Source organism: Rhipicephalus microplus, chromosome 5 (assembly GCF_043290135.1).
Source record: "Rhipicephalus microplus isolate Deutch F79 chromosome 5, USDA_Rmic, whole genome shotgun sequence".
NCBI classification, from domain to species: domain Eukaryota; kingdom Metazoa; phylum Arthropoda; class Arachnida; order Ixodida; family Ixodidae; genus Rhipicephalus; species Rhipicephalus microplus.
Window position 1 is genome coordinate 84,783,643 of NC_134704.1, and position 7,308 is coordinate 84,790,950.

Sequence of the window (7,308 nt, forward strand, 5' to 3'; positions counted from 1 at the left end):
CTCTAAACGGCACCAGCCGATACCCCAAACGGCCGGCCCCATCCGCAGTGCCCGCCAATGTTGCTCAAAAATTCAGCGTTCATACTTGTTCGATTGCCAATTAAAAGGTAATTATTGCGCATATCTGAGGAACCATAATAGACATATATATTCTGTATTTGCATTTTTCATTAGAGAAGCATACAGAAGTAATTCTAGGGACCGTAGCGTTTATCAGGCTGTGCTCACCATGCGACGCTTGCACGAAAAAGTAAGTGTTTCCAACGCTGTGCTAAGACGACACCGTGGTGTTACCTACCCATAGCCTTGTGTTTTACACTTTATCACCTCTGAGACGGGCGCGCACGCCCTTCTCAGAGCCGCACGTTTTGTTTTCCAAGATAACTGCCAGATAGCGCTCATGACTCACGTGTGACTTGACTTGATGTGCTCGTTTGCCTCTGCTGCACTATAGAGGCTTTCCAACGCAGTGCTTCCAGAATACCATTCACCGATTTTCTTGCACAGAACATCAAATAAACGTTTTGTTCACTGTCTCCAGACGCAAGGCTATCGTCTTTTGACGACATTTTCAGATTACCATGCAGATACGGGACCAATTTTTCGGGTAGTAGACCGGCATTCGCTACGCTTTTTTTGTAATTCTTCTGTGAGGTGTGGTATCCACTTGGGACTTGCAAGAAATTTTGTGCCAATTGTTCATGCAGTGGCTGACGCTGCTGAGGAATCGGGGCTGAAGTGGGTATGCACTACAGTTAATAGGGGAACCAGAACAAGCTGTTATAATGGATCGGAGTGTTGGACGGCCCACTTGTTAGGGTATTCGCATTTTCCGACGACTGGTTGTTCTTTCGCTGTTTCAGAACGCTTTATAGGTCGTATTAACGCGATTGCTTTCCCGACATCAAGCCTCCCTAAGGCAAGTTTGCCAAAAAGTCACAAGCACCAGCGTAGCTCAGTGGCCAATATTTTCATCAGTATTTTATAGTCAACATTAGTTAGGCTAATTGGTCTATATGCAGTCATCATCATCATCAGCCTGACTACGTCCACTGCAGGACAAAGGCCTCTCCCATGTTCCGCCAGTTAACCCGGTCCTGTGCTTGCTGCTTCCAATTTATACCCGCAAACTTCTTAATCTCATCTGCCCACCTAACCTTCTGTCTCCCCCTAACGCGCTTGCCTTCTCTGGGAATCCAGTTAGTTACCCTTAATGACCATCGGTTATCTTGTCTACGCGCTACATGTCCGGCCCCTGTCCATTTCTTCTTCTTGATTTCAGCTATGATATCCTTAACCCCTGTTTGTTCCCTAATCCACTCTGCTCTCTTCTTGTCTCTTAAGGTTACACCTACCATTTTTCGTTCCGTTGCTCGCTGCGTCATCCTCAATTTAAGCTGAATCCTCTTTCTAAGTCTCCAGGTTTCTGCTCTGTAGCTAAGTACCGGCAGGATACAGCTGTTATACACCTCCCTTTTGAGGGACAGTGGCAATTTACCTGTCGTAATTTGAGAGTGCTTGCCAAATGTTCTCCACCCCATTCTTATTCTTCTAGTTACTTCAATCTCGTGGTTCGGCTCCGCGGTTGTTACCTGCCCTAAGTAAACATAGTCTTCTACAACTTGAGTGCTATTACCTATCTCGAAGCGCTGCTCTTTTCCGAGGTCGTTGTACATTGCTTTCGTTTTCTGCAGATTAGTTTTAAGACCCACCTTTCTGCTCTCCTTGTCTAACGCCGTAATCATGAATTGCAATTCGTCCCCTGATTTACTCAGCAATGCAATGTCATCGGCAAAGCGCAGGTTACAAAGGTACTCTCTATTATCTCTTATTTCTAACTGTTCCCATTATAGGCTTCTGAAAACCTCCTGTAAGCACGCGGTAAATGGCGTTGGGGAGATTGTGTCCGCTTGCCTTACACCCTTCTTGATTAATATTCTGTTGCTTTTTTATGAAGCACTGTAGTAACAGTTGATCCCCTGTAGATTTCTTCCAGGATGTTTATATACACATCTGCAACTCTTCAATATATGTCTGCGCGTGCAACATTTTACATATAATTAGTGCCATTTCGTGACGTGTCGCTCAATAAAAAAATTGCAACACGGTCTCCTTCACTCCGCATACTTCGCATAACGTTGATTCTCAGGTGTGTGGGAGTCTGCTCAATTTTTTTTTCGTGCTTTTGCTCTTGCACAACGCCGACTTTTGACCCCAACCACAGACGCCGAAACACGCCCCGTCCTCTACCAGGGAATTTCTACGGCATGGCATCTTCGACGCTATTGAATTCAGTAACTGCACAGAAGATGCAACCAACCGTCATACTGGAGTGACTACAATAACCTAAGTGACACAAATATGTTAGATAGCGAGAAAGTTTGCTTGCCGAGAATGCACTGTATGGATGTCGCATGGCATTTTCTTTTAAGTAAGGGCCACTTCATGGTGGTACGAGGCCTTAACTCTCCACACTGACCCTCTCGTCTGCTTCCTTGCTGTTGTGTTCGCTCGGCTTGTACAAGTTATGTACGAGTAAGGGCACTCGTTGTGGACCTAGGGACTGACACATGAGTCGTCACTAATAGCCCGAGTAAGCGAAAAAAATAAATCGTATTGCACAAATGATTCACTGCTGCTAGGCGTAGGAGAAAACGTGTGTAGAGAGATGTTCCAGGAAACAATAAAAAGCGCATTTCATTGCATACACGGCAAATGTCTTCACAAAAAGCCATCCCTACTTTTATGGCTCTCCGCAACATGGCATACATGTAGACGTGCAAAATAAATGCGTAAAGAACAAGAAAATGCTACGTTGGCCCTACATTCTGATTAGGTTTGCGCTGACGAAAGCTTGGATGGATAGCCCGGGTAAGCGACGACTGGTAAATAAATAAGGGAGTCAACAGCTAGACGGGGCTGCCATGGTCGTCTATCGTGGCATAGGCAAATAACGCGCTCCAGAGAAACAGCGCACTTCGACGAACTTGTTATTCCAACAACGATATAAAAACAACAATGTGCTGGTGGTAGTGAAGTCACCAATGCATACATTATTCAGTTGAAAAATTATAAAAGTTTCACCTTCTCTTGCGCTTTGAGGGGCGTCGGTGTCTGCACTCTAAGCCAAAACGGAGCAACAGGGGTATAGGGGTTGCTCCTTTCAGGGAGCAATTGCATTGCCACTCCCATTACTCTCCTAAAAGGAGTAACTGCAGAGGGAGGAACCGTTGCTCTCCTTTCAGTTCCTCCTTCGGGGGATGAACAGTTACTCCCTCCAGTTCCTCCCTGCAGACCAACAGTTACTCCCACCAGTTGCTCCCTGCCGACCAACCATTACTTCCACCAGTTGCTCTTCTAAGAGCAACAGTTACTCTTTACCGTTCCTCCCACGTGTTCGCAGTTACTCTCTGAAAACCAACTGCACATGCTTCCAGTTACTCCTTGGGGAAATGAGTATCTCGAGTATGCTTGTCACACGCTTAACACATGGCGAGAGCTCCTTGGAAGAGCACTGCTTGGGTGCTTCTAACACAAAAAGTGGACAATATTGAAAGGAAAATAAATGCTTTATTGTTCTTTTTATGAGGCGACGTGTGACCACACGTAAAAGTAGACTTCGCCACACCACAGCCAGCACTAAACAAACACCATAATACATCAAAGGTTTTCTGCATCATCCGTGGAAAAACAATCTTGAATTTCTAGCATAGGGCAGTCTGTGTCATCATTGGTGAGAGAAGGGCAACTTCTCAATTCTGAAGAACTCAAGTTTCGCAGCTGGTGTTTCCATCAGGCTAGCGCAGCAGAACGTCACAGCAGGCATATGTGAAGCATCTCATTGCTGCAAGAAAAAAAATAGAAGTGTGAGGTTAAACATGCCAGAATCAATTCATAACAATGAGTCACACACACTGCAGCAGCGCTTACATTCTAGGATGTCTACTGCAAAACGAAATGTGAAAAAAAGGAAGGTTCGGCCAAACGTTACTTGGCAAGCCATATAAATGCTGATGTGGTAGACGCTCTTCACATGATGTCTCAGACAGCAATATTTTGGAAGAAAATGTGCAGCACCTCAAGAAGGCATATTTGTAGCAGTTAAAGATACCCTTAGGTTCAGTTAACTTGTTTCCTATACACAGCTAAGTGACATTTCTATGAGCCCATTCACCAATGGGCATTCTAAATTAGGTCATGTGTGTGGCAAATAACACGTACCGTCCGCTCATGTTAAAATACTTATTTAGCTCGTGCACACAGTTGCTCTTAATTCCACTGTTCTATCATACGCTGCTGCGTCTTGAATTGTGCAATACCTGTAGGCACAAGCCAAGCATGCAAAGCCTGCTTGAAAGCAACCATTTGCAGAGGCTACATGATAATCTTCAGTATATTTCTTTGTACCTGACGCAAACGGCTGGACAAAACTATAGACAAATAAATGTAGACCGTGCTACCTTCAAAAAATGCTTTAAATTTAGAAAACTAGGGTGCATTTGTTCACTCGGTTGACGAGTCACAGCCACGAGATATGTAAACGAAGCAATATATCTTAAGGCATGCACAGATATTCTGATTCTTTGTTTGACAGTGTCACAGATAGCTTGCCAATACATATATATTTGAGAGCAACAAGATGTGAAGCTTTTATTAGCTCAACGTCTTGTTGGTTCACAGCCAAACAGGTTACTGCTTGTTAGACAAATTGGAATAAGCACACCACGGTTTCCAAAAAAAAAAGCATTATTAGAAGTTAGCTCCCGGTGTGAATGTCTGCCTATTTATTTTGTACTGCCTTCTACATGTGCCACAAAGACATTTGTTGAGGATGTGCTACCAGTCAAGCCAAGATCGCATACTTGGTCAATGTGATGGAAATACAAACATTAGAAACACTGCCACCTCTAGTAAGAGCATAACACTTCAGTATCTTGGACTAGCAAAGAGGTGCACAAGAAAGTTAAGCCCACTCTTGCGGAACTTTGAACGCGAATATTTCAGAGTGGGGGAGGTTAACATGCTGTGGCACTTTTAAACCCACGAAACATCTGCAGAAAACAGGGTAAAGGCAAGTCAAGAAACGCTGTTATGAAGGCCTGCGCATGGACAGCTTTGTAAATCAAGGCCCAAGTGTTATGCTTTGTGCAAGCCAAAATCCATGTAAATAGGGAAAGCATACTTTTAGGAGTGCCAGCGTAAACAAATCTTGGCAGTTGGCTTTTTAGTACAAACAGCAATCCCTGCAATGAAAACATAAACATTTTATCTTAACGGTAACACTGTGAGCACACACACGGGCCAGCGGAGCCATGTCGAATTGTCAGTGCCAGTCTAACCATGTGGCATAATGAACTATTCTCTGGCCAACACATGCACAGTTTGCCCCTAAAAAGCGATGCTTTCATATACGTAGTACAAAAAGTCTGCACTTACCAAAATTCACTTGCTTTCTGTACTTTAACATCGTTGGGAGCATCTTTATCTGCAGTATAACCAAATTTGTGTCATATCCCTGAAAAAAAAAGTAAAAGACATGCATCAAATATTGTTTCATTTGGTAGCAGTGAAGTCAGGTGAAGAACAGCCAAGTGGGAATCAGCCTAATTATGTGCATGCGGCAAATCCCAAACAGTGTTATTGAGGTTGTCGAAATTTTCGTCGATTGGTATTAACGTCGATATGTGACTTCAACGGCATGCCAAGTTTTCACAGCGCATAAAGATTTCATGATGCAGAATAATGACAGCGCTAACGAGAACAAACAGCATTTATGATTGTCTTTTACAATATTCAGTTTTGCTAAGGTTTTGCATCACTAAAGAAATCTGAAAGATTTGGGTCATTCCTTCTCCAATTGTTCTGTCAATATGTAAACAGAACATGTAAACTGCTCACTTGATGGTGCGCTTATAAAGTAGTACGTTCAGCGCAGAGGTGAAGCAAGTGACGCAGTGATGTGGGCAGATTTTTTTTTTTTAGGCGTGCGGGGAGGGGGGGGGGGGTCCGCTTATCTGAATAGACCGGGCAAGCGAATATGGTCGTCAATTTGGGCTCCCTACGCCCGGCCTAAAAAATTCTGTGCGCAACCGCCTGGCTATGCCAGTGAAGTGATGCGACAATGATTTGTTCACTTACTGATTTACATACACTTTACATCTCTAAAAAATGCGGCCCAAGGCCCCAACACTCAGCCGTTAACATTACATAAAGCCACTGGTAGAAAAGTGCCAGTATGAATGCAGCTACAACCCCGCCCCAATGTTTTTTCAAGCGAGGTAGTGTTGCGGAAATGAACTTTTAACTGCAAAAGTACACTGGCACTTCAGTGGTGACAGGGGAAGCAAGAGGGTATGCAGGCGGTAATAGAGGTAATTTAGTCCGATACGGCTAGCAATGGATACGGTGAATAAGAGCAAATCATTTCTCTTTCAATAGCGCAACCACTCAACAATGTATTGTAAGAGCATTAAATGTTGCTGGAAATGCCACTCACCTGCACGCTGATGCATGCACAGTTCTTTGTCCAACGAGCGAACAGGCTTGCAGATAGCTGAAGACGTGTTTACGATGTGTTTGTTCCACCCAGCAGCAAAATCCACAACTACTTCGCGCTCCATAAAGATAAATATACACTAACCTTCATCACGAATAAGTAGAAACGCAAATCTGCGACACACACACACGATCAAAACATAGCTGACAAGCTCGCACGTCCATATGCTCGCCAACCACAGACCATATGAAAATGAGTAAGTAGTGCGAACGCGAACCTAGTTGCGCCGAAAAAAAAAAACGTCGAGCAGTGGCAGCACAGGCGTCAGCGCAATAATTTCAGTGTGTTCTCCTAATACAATTTAAAAAAAAAACTGAGGTACACTGAAACTCATAAATAAATATAAAAAGTTGAGTGTAATTTTTCTTTAGGGCTAGTCAACATAAACACTGAATAAAAATTACTTTGTAACTTATATCGTTTGCTACACTAGCGCCACACTTGTCGTGCGGGCGCAGATGGCGCAGATTTGTCATTCTGCCCTCAAACTACACGGTGAAGCGTGCTACTAAGTGAATGGCTGATGAGAAGCGCGTCTGGGTCCGCTTTTTTTTTTCTTCTCCGATATATTTGGGTGGGGGGGGGGGGGTCCTTGGTCCTTATGCACGTGTTTCGGTGCTTGATCGACTTTGACGCCCTTACTTTGCGGACGAACGGCGTGTCTAGGCTTTTTTATCGTTGTTTTGCACGTGTTTCGGCGTTCGGTCCGCTTTGACGTGCCAACTCTCCATTCTGCTGCTGCGTGTGTTAGG

General features: G+C 44.1%; 1 long non-coding RNA gene across 2 annotated transcripts; it reads right to left on the bottom strand.

Moving 5' to 3' along the window:
* Positions 1 to 3,550: 3,550 nt before the first annotated feature.
* LOC142817309 (uncharacterized) lies at positions 3,551 to 6,713 on the bottom strand. Of its 2 annotated transcripts, XR_012895166.1 has the most exons (3): positions 6,497 to 6,713; positions 5,437 to 5,515; positions 3,551 to 3,844 (listed from the first exon to the last, which is right to left on the bottom strand). It is a non-coding gene; the product is annotated as an uncharacterized LOC142817309 (long non-coding RNA). The 2 variants fall into 2 exon arrangements; XR_012895165.1 differs by having other exon boundaries at positions 3,551 to 5,515.
* Positions 6,714 to 7,308: the final 595 nt, after the last annotated feature.